Here is a 10,525-nt window from a genome sequence, read left to right on the forward strand (position 1 = left end):
TCTTAATGATAATGCTTTGCCAGAAGTAAAAACAACCTTAGCTTGACAACAGCTAGGACTCCAGGATCCAGTGAGTCTTATTTAACAAATGAAAGTCCTTTTGGAAACTTCCCCTTATCTTTACTGCCCCCAACTCCCAAGTATATAATCAGTCCCTCCTCTCAATCTCAGTGCAGCTCTTTCTGCTGATGGTCCTGTACCCCTGCTTTAATTAAGCCACCTTTTTGCACTGAAGACGTCTCAAGAATTCCTTCTTGGCTGTCGGCTCCAAACCCCAACATTTTCTACATCACATATTGTCTCAGCCTTTGAGTCTGGAGTTCTCTCTTGTCCAACAAGAGAGCAGATGCAGAATTAAATGTGAGAGAAGCTAATGTCCAGGAGGAGACAAGAGCCCTGTTTGTAGGAGCCTTTGCTCCATTTTTATTAGGATCCAAAGGCTTTCAAACATGATCGATGTGCAACAAGAGACAATGAAATGGTGAACATTAATTCATGTGTGTGAGAGAAAGGGGGTTTCAAAGATATGCGGTGTTAGGGGTTTGGGTCAATACAAAACAAAATCGCAGCATCAAGCAGGTGCCCCATCTGATTATCTTAGCTTGCCTAGGGGATAAGACAGATAGAGCATGCTACCTCAGGGTCCACAAGGCACCTTTCTTTTGCTAATTGCTCTGCCCAGGGCAATTTCACCCTGCTGCGGAGGTCTATAACCCTGTTTACTTGTTTCCCTATTCTGGACCTTCCTTCCTCTGAAAGCAGCTTTCTGTTTTCCTACTATGTTGGGGACACTTCCACCTTACTTATCTAATCTTGGATGTTTTCATCCTGTGGCTTCCTATTCCTGTGCCTTTGTTCTATATGGGAGGTGCTTTTGCCCTGTTTACCTAATCTTGGACGCTTTCATCCTAAGCCTTTGTGAACCCATTGGTGCAAGCTCAGGGAATTCCTCAACTTATTCCCCACAACATATTCTTTGTATTTCTGCATTCTATAGGTTTTTCGTACCTAATTTTCAATCATTCATGATTAAAATTAACCCTCCTAAATCACCTGATAACTCAATGGTAGCAGTACAAACAACTAAAAATTTTGTGGGGAAGGGATTGGAATTCTCATTTCCAAAGCAGGTATAAGACAACATGAAGCCAGCTGTTCCTGTATCTCCTCTCTAAGTATGGTTTGGATCCTAATGAAAGGATCAAAGATAATATAGAATTCTCCTCTCTCTTACATTGTAAACATGATAGCCTTTCTCACTGGCTAATGATATATTTACTTATTTAGAGAAGGCTTATTTTGTGTGAACCAAATCCTCATTGCGAACTCCCCTGGATGGCTACAACCGTGCCTTTCATTAGCCCAGGGTTGTTGGAAAACAGAGCCTGAGGCAAGCATTATGTGAAAACACCTAATGGAGGAAGGGGTGAAATCCAAAGAAAGCAAGACTGAGAGGCAAAAGGAAAGGGAAATGAGTCAGGGAAGAAGGAAAATGGAATCACACGATGGTACACTTTCAGACTGGCCATAGCTCCACAGGAAAAAAAAAAAAAAAAAAAAAAAAAAAAAAAAAAAAAAAAAAAACCAGGTTTTTATTCATGCACATGGAACATCTCTGAAGAGCCCTTACACAAACATTGCATCTCTAAACAGTCCTTCACATTGGGTGGAAGAGGCTAGCAATTCATCAGCTGCTTCTTTCCTGTCTCCTGTCTTTTTCTGTGGAAATTTGTCATATAAGATCTTATATTCTTGCATTTCTGGATTGTGTTAACTGAACCCTTTGGACAACTTCTGGATACCCATAGCCTCTGAGGGATCTGGTCAATCTGGGCATTGGATCTGCTTTAGATCATGCCAAGATGGACACGATGGAGGCCATGCCAAAGTCTAGTTACTATACAGGTTATGATGATCCAGTTTTATAACCATGGGTAGAGAATTGAGGCTGTGCTTACTGGGAAGCTGGGCGAGCATCCAGGTGAGTAAGACGGCTGAGAACATAAACCAAGTCCAGCACACTGCCCAGTGATGCATGTTTGAACCTTTTATTCAAGTCTTTAAAAACTTTTTAGGTTTACGTTTGACTTCATATAGGTAAAGATCTACGTTTGATGACAGGATATAAAAGTTTTCACTTAAGAAGCCAGGAAAATAAAAGCAGTCCAGTTCAAAATATGTAGAAGAGAGAAAATAATAAAGATAAAAGATGAAATGAATAAGATGGAAAGTGGACAAACATAAACAAGTCATTGAAACAAAAATCTGGTTCATCAGTAAGATCAACAAAATTCATGTAAATCTTCAGCTAGACTGATTAAGAGAGAAAAACACAAATGCAATATCAGAAACACAAACAATATCCAAGAAGAAATTACAGGATTATAGATCTTACAAACAGTAGACAGATAATAAGGGAATATTATTGCTATGGGTGGAATTGTGTCCTCCAAAAGATATGCTTGTCTTAACCCCTGCACCTATTAATATGACCTTATTTGGAAATAAGGTCTCTGTAAGTGTAGTCAAGTTGAGATGAGGTCATTACAGTGAGCTCTAATCCAATATGGCCGGTGTCCTTCTACGAAGAAGAAACTATATGTAAGGACAGAGACACACAGGAAGAATGCCATGTGATAACAGAGGCAGAAAATGAGAAATGCAGCTGCAAAACAAGTAATGCCAAGACTCAATGGCCACCACCAAAAGCCAGAAGAAGCAAGGAAAGGTTCCACTTCAAGGCTCAGAGAAAACATACTGATACCTTGGTTTTGAACTTCTGTCTTCCAGAACAATGAAAAAATAAATTTTGATTGTTTCAAGCTGGCAAATTTGTCATACTTTGTTACTACAGCCCCAGGAAATTAATACAACCATGAAAAACCATAAGATAATACGTTTGACAATTTAGACAAAAAGGACAAATTTCTTGAAAGATAAAGATTATCAAAATTAACAAGAATCAGAATGTCTAAAAATCCTCTATTAAAGAAATTATATTCCCAATTAAATATCATCTCCCAAAGAAAGTTTCAGAAACAGATTATTTCTCTAGTAAATTTGAATAACATTTACAGAATGAAAATACAAATCCTATGCCCCCAAATTGGTGGATATTCAGAAACATCCCAAATGAGTATATAAGACCAGTAATTCTCCAATACCATAAACAAGAAAAGAGATTTAAAAAATAAAATAACAGACTAATATTCTTCATGAATATAAGTACACAAAGTACACTTTTAACAGTATATTACCCAAGCAAATCTAGCAATATATAAAAAAAGAATAATAAATATAGCATTACCATGTTGGAATTATCCAAGAAGTACAAGTTTCGTTTAACATCGAAAAATCAATTAATGCAATTTACCACATTGTGACTATAAGAGAAAATCTATATAAGCATCTCAAGAGATATAAAAGAATTATATAACAATATTCAACTCCCATTCATGATAAAAGTATCAATCAACACGAATAGAAGGGAATTTCCTCAACATAATAAGGAGGATCTCCGAAAAACCAAAAGCAGACCTCACACATAGGGTGAAAAACTAATTTTTTTTTTGTAAGATAGGGAACAAGACAAGGAAGTCTACTATCATCATTCTCTTCAACATTGTACCAGAGGTCCTAACTAGTACAATTAAGCAAGAGAAAAAAATGAAGGAAAGGAAAAAGTAAACCTTTCCTTATTTTTGTAAGACGTGGTTGTGTATACAGAAAAGAAAAACCATAAGAGTTCATAATAAAGGAAAAAAAAGAAGAGAAAGAAAGAAATCCTACTGGAGATAAGTAAATTTAGCAAAGTGATAGGATAATATAAACTCAGTCTAAAAAACACCCAATTTTATTTCTACAAAATAACAAGAAATAATTAGAAAAACATGTTAAATGTAATTCATAATAGCATCAAAAAATATAAATTTAGCAAAATATGTATAAGACGTATATCCTGAAATGTATCACATTGCTGGGAGAAAGTAAAGAAGACCTAAGTGGAGAGATAAATTATGTTCGTGAATTATAACACTCAAATTGTTAAGATGCCAATTCTCCCAAATTATTTTACAGATTCAATGCAGGCCCAGTCAAAATATCATTAGGCAATTTTGAAGAAATTTTGAGAAAACACAAGATCCCAGAATAGCAAACATAGTTTCAAAAAAAAAATGTTTTTTGGAGGGTTAGCACATCTGATCCCCAGGCTTACTGTAAAACTACAGTAATTGAGACAATGTGGTATTACTGCAGGAATAGACATGCAGATCATGGAGACAGAATAAAGAATCCAGAAACAGGCCCACACATATATGACCAATCAATTTTCTACAAAGACACTAACGTAATTCAACTGAGGATTAAACAGTCTTTTTAACAAATAATGCAATTCAATCTACGTCAAGAAACAAGAAAAATCTCCAATAAACAACCTACCTTGCGTCTAAAGGAGCTAGAGGAAGAACAACAAACAAAACTTCAAACCAGAAGAAGGAAGGAAATAATAAAGATTAGAACAGAAATGAATACTACAGACATTGAAAAAAAACAATAGAAGAGATCAATGAGACCAGGTGTAGGTTGTTTGAAAAACAAAATCAATAAATTAAAAAACCTCTAACCGTATTTGTGAGGAAAAAAAGAGAAAGGGCTCAAATACATAAAATTACAAATAAGAGAGGAGAAATAACACCCAACACCACAGAAATACAAACAATTAGAAGAGAATATTACGAAAAACTCTATGTCCACAAATGGACAACCTAGAAGAAATGGAAAAATACCTAGAAATGTATAAAACCACCAAAACTTAAACAGGAAGAAATAGAAAACTTGAACGGAGCAAGAACCAGCAAAGAAATTGAGTCAGTAATCAAAACACTCCCAACAAACAGAAGTCCAAGACCAGGTGGCTTCACAGGCAAACTCTACCAAACATTTAAGGCAAAATTAATATTTATTCTTCTTAAATTATCCCAAAAATAGAAAAGGAAGGAAAACTTCCAAATTTATCCCATGAGACCAGCATCATCCTGATACCAAAACCAGACAAAGCCACCACTAAAAAAGGGAACTACAGGTCAATATCCCTATTGAAGAAACATGCAAAAATTCTCAACAAAACACTAGCATATCGAATTCAACAGTACATGTTACAAAATCCTTTAACTTTGAATTAGCACTGTTGTATTCTTTGGGTAAATACCTACTGGTGTAATTGTTGGATCATAGGGTAGTTCTGTTTTTAACCTTTTTGAGGAACCTCCATGCTGTATTCCAGAGTGGCTGCACCAACTTGCATTCCCACCAACAGTGCAAACGGGTTCCCTTTTCTCCACACCCTCGCCAACACCTGCTATTTCTTGTGTGTTGTTGATGTTAGCCACTTAGACAGGTGTGAGGTAATATCTCATTGTAGTTTTCATTTGTATTTTCCTAATGATCAGTCATGTTGAGGATCTTTTCATGAGCCTGTTGGCCATTTGTATATCTTCTGTGGGAAAATGTCTATTCATGCTTTCTGTCCAATTTTAAACTGGATTATTCATTTTGGGGGTGTTGAGTTATAGAAGTTCTTTAAGTATTTTGGATACAAACCTTTATCAGATATGTCATTTGCAAATATCGCTCCCATTCCATAGATTGTCTTTCAGTTTTGTTGATTGTTTCCTTCGCTGTGTAGAAACTTTTTATTTTGATATAGTCTCAATAATATTTATTGAAAGGGATACATGCATCCTGAAGCTTATAGCAACAGTGTATACAATAGTCAAATTATGGAAACAGTCCAAGTGTCCATATTGGACAAGTGGAATATTACTCAGCCATAAAAAGAATGAAATCTTACCATTTGAAATGATATGGGTGGAGCTACAGAGTATTATGCTAAGTGAAATATATCAGTCCGAGAAAGACAAATACTGTATTTCACATATGGTAAAATCATATGTGGAATTTAAGAAACAAAACAACATTTGAGCAAAGGGAAAAAAGAGAGAGAGGCAAACCAAGAAACAGACTCTTTTTTTTTTTTAAGGAAGTTTATTTTCTTTTTTTTTTTAATGTTTATTTATTTGAGAGACAGAACATGAGCAGGGGAGGGGCAGAGAGAGAGGCAGACACAGAATCCAAAGCAGACTCCAAGCTCTGAGCCGTTGGCACAGAGCCTGACACAGGGCTCAAACTCATGAACTGTGAGATCATGACTTGAGTAAAATCTGTCGCCTAACCGACTGAGCCACCCAGGCGCCCCGAAACAGACTCTTAATTATAGAGAACAAAACTGATGGTTACTAGAACAGAGGTGGGTGGGGAATGGGTCAAATAGGTGATAGGGATTAAGGAGGGCACTTGCTGTAATGAGCACTGAGTGATGTATGGAAGTGTGAATCACTATATTGTACACCTGGAAAAAAAGACATGCATTTAAGTCTTTAAAAAAATCATTCACTGGGGCACTTGGGTGGCTCAGTTGGTTAAGTGTCCAACTTTGGCTCAGGTCATGATCTTGTGGTTGGTGACAGCTCAAAGCCCGGAGTCTACTTCAGATTCTGTGTCTCCCTCTCTCTCAGCCCCTCCCCTGCTCACACTCTGTTTCTCTCTCAAAAATAAATAAACATTTAAAAAAATCATTCACCATGATCAAGTATTCCTGGGATGCAAGGATGGTTCAATATTCACAAATCAATCAGTGTGATACATCACATCAATAAGACAAAGTAAGAATCATATGATCATTTCAATAGATGCAGAAAAAGCATTTGACAAAATACAACACCTATTCATGATGAAAACCTCAACATAGGTTTAGAAGGAACATACCTCAACATAAGAAAGGCCATTTATGAAAAACCAGCACCTATCATCATCTTTAATGGGAAAAAACTGAGATCTTTTCCCCTAAGCTCAGGAACAAGACAAGGATGTCCACAATCACCACTTTTATTCAACATAGTACTGGAAGTCCTAGCCACAGCAATCAGACAATGAGGAGAAATAAAAGGCTTCCAAATTGGCAAGGAAGAAGTAAAACTCATTATATCCAGGTGACATGACACTATGTATAGAAAACCCAAAAGACTCCACCAAAAAACTGCTAGGACTGATCAATGAATTCGATACAGGTCCATGTTCCAAATCAATGTACAGAAATCTATTGTTCTTCTATACACCAATAATGAAACAGAAGAAAGAGAAACTAAAAAAACAATCCCATTTATAATTGCACCCAAAATAACAAGATACCTAGGAATCAACCTAACCAAAGAGACGAAAGACCTATAGATGAAAACTATAAAACATTGATGAAAGAAATTCAAGACAACACAAAGAAATGGAAAAGACATTCCATTCTCATGGATTATAAGAACAAATATTGGTAAACTACCTATACTACTCAAAACAGTCTACACATTTAATGTAATCCCTATCAAAATAACACTAGCATTTACCACAGAACTAGAACAGTCAGTCCTAAAATTTGTATGGAACCACAAAAGATCTCGAATAGCCAAAGTAATCTTGAAGAAGAAAAGCAAAACTGGAGGCCATCACAATCCCGGACTTTAACCTGTATTACAAAGCTGTAATCATCAAGACGGTATGGTAGTGGCACAAAAACAAACACATAGAGCAATACAACAGAATAGAAAATCTGGAAATAAACCCACAATTATATGGTCTATTAATCTTCAACAAAACAGGAAAGAATATCCAGTGGCAAAAGACAGTCTCTTCAACAAATGATGTTGGGAAAACTGGACAGCAACATACAAAAGAATGAAACCGGATCACTTTCTTACACCATACACAAAAATAAATTCAAAATGGATGAAAAACCTAAATGTGAGACATGAAACCATAAAAATCCCAGAGAACACAGGCAGTAACTTCTCTGACATCAGCCATACCACATTTTCTCTAGAAAAGTCTCCTGATGGAAGGGAAACGAAAGCAAAAATGAACTACTGGGACCTCATCAAAATAAAAAGTTTCTACACAGAGAAGGAAACAATCAACAAAACTAAGGGCAAACTACAGAATGGGAGATAATATTTGCAAACGGCATATCCAGTAAAGGTTTGTATCCAAAATACTTAAAGAACTTCTATAACTCAACACCCCCAAAATGAATAATCCAGTTTAAAATTGGACAGAAAGCATGAATAGACATTTTCCCACAGAAGACATACAAATGGCCAACAGACTCATGAAAAGATCCTCAAAATGACTGATCATCAGGAAAATACAAATGAAAACTACAATGAGATATTACCTCACACCTGTCAGAATGGCTAACATCTACAACACACGAGAAACAACAGGTGTCGGCAAGGATGTGGAGAAAAGGGAACCCGTTTGCGCTGTTGGTGGGAATGTAAGTTGGTGCAGCCACTCTGGAATACAGCATGGAAGTTCCTCAAAAAGGAACTACCCTACGACCCAGCAATTGCACTACTGGGTATTTACCCAAAGAGTACAAGAACACTAATCCAAAGACGTACACACACCTCTATGTTTATAGCAACATTATTTACAATAGCTAAATTATGGAAGCAGCTCAAGTGTCCATTGACTGATGAATGGAAAGATAAGAGTTGAGATGATGATGATGATAGATGATAGATAGATGATGATAGATGATAGATAGATAGATAGATAGATAGATAATAGGTAGGTAGATAGGTAGGTAGGTAGATAGATAGATAGATAATGGAATACTACTTTCACAGCCATAAAAAAAGAATGAAATCTTGCTATTTGCAATGGTTCAGATGGAGCTAGAGTGCATCATGCTAAGCAAAATAATAACAGTCAGAGAAAGACCAAAACCATATGATTTCACTCATATGTGGAATTTAAGAAACAAAACAAAAATGCAAAGAGAAAATATAAGGGAGGGAGAGATAAATCAAGAAAGAGCCTCTTAATGATAGAGAAGAAACTGATTAGCAGGGGCAAGGAAGGTGCGGGAATGGGTTAAATAAGTGATGGGGATTAAGGAGTTCACATCTTGTGAGGAGCACAGAGTGTTGTACAGAAGTGTTGCATTACTATATTGTATACCTGAAACTAATGCAACACTATATGTAAACTAATGAGAATTAAAATAAAAACAACAACAATAATAATAAGCCTCAACCCTTTCTCACACCCAAAAATTAACTTGAAATGAGTACAGACTAAACATATAAATCAAAACTATAAAGCTTCTAGCAGAAAACATTGGAGAAAAATCTCTGTGACTTTAACGTAGGCAAAGATTTCTTAGATAAGGCATAAAAAGCACCAAAAAAGAAAAAAAAAACATATTAGGCTTCATCGAAAATGTAAGACTTTTGCTTTTGGGAAGACACCATTAAGAAAATGAAAAGAGAGGCCCCTGGGTGGCTCAGTCGGTTGAGCATCCCACTTCGGCTCAGGTCATGATCTCACGGTTTGTGGGTTCGCCCCACATCAGGCTCTGTGCTGACAGCTCAGAGCCTGGAGCCTGCTTTAGATTGTGTCCCCTTCTCTCTCTCTCTCTCTCTCTCTCTCTCTCCCCCTCCCCCACTCGCATTCTGTCTCTCTCTCTCTCTCTCTCTCTCTCTCAAAAATAAACATTTTAAAAAAAAGAAAATGAAAAGAGAAGACAGACTGAGAGAAAGTATTGCAATACATATATCTAACAAATAATCTGTATACAAATTACATAAAGAACACTCATAACTCCAACTTAAAACAAGACTTAACGGACACTTCAATGGGCTAAAAACTAAACAGACACTTCACAAAAGAAGATATACAAATGGCCAAAAAACACATGAGAAGATACTCAATGTTATTAGTCTTCAGGGAAATACAAATTAAAAAATACAGTGAGATACCATTACACATCTACCATAATGGCTAAATTTTAAAAGACTTATACTATCAAGTACTGGCAATGATCTGGAGCAACTGGGACTCTCATATGTTGCTACTGGGAAAGTAAAATGTTGCAACCACACTGGAAAACAAACTAGAAGTTTCTTATGAAATTAAACATGCGCTTACCATAGGACTCAACTATCAAACTCCTAGGTATTTAATAATTTTAAAAAATGATCTCAAAATTGGGGTGCCTTGGTGGCTCAGTCGGTTGAGCATCTGACTTCAGCTCAGGTCATGATCTCATGGTTTGTGGGTTCGAGCCCCACATCGGGCTCTGTGCTGACAGCTCAGAGCCTGGAGCCTGCTTCAGAATCTGTGTCTCCCTCTCTCTCCCTGCTCACACTCTGTCTCTGTCTCTGTCTCAAAAATAAACAAACACTTAAAAATTAAAAAAAAGGGGCGCCTGGGTGGCGCAGTCGGTTAAGCGTCCGACTTCAGCCAGGTCACGATCTCGCGGTCCGTGAGTTCGAGCCCCGCGTCAGGCTCTGGGCTGTTGGCTCGGAGCCTGGAGCCTGTTTCCGATTCTGTGTCTCCCTCTCTCTCTGCCCCTCCCCCGTTCATGCTCTGTCTCTCTCTGTCCCAAAAAAAAAAAAAAAAAAAAAAAAAAAAA

This window comes from Panthera leo, chromosome B4 (assembly GCF_018350215.1).
Source record: "Panthera leo isolate Ple1 chromosome B4, P.leo_Ple1_pat1.1, whole genome shotgun sequence".
In the NCBI taxonomy this organism is placed as follows: domain Eukaryota; kingdom Metazoa; phylum Chordata; class Mammalia; order Carnivora; family Felidae; genus Panthera; species Panthera leo.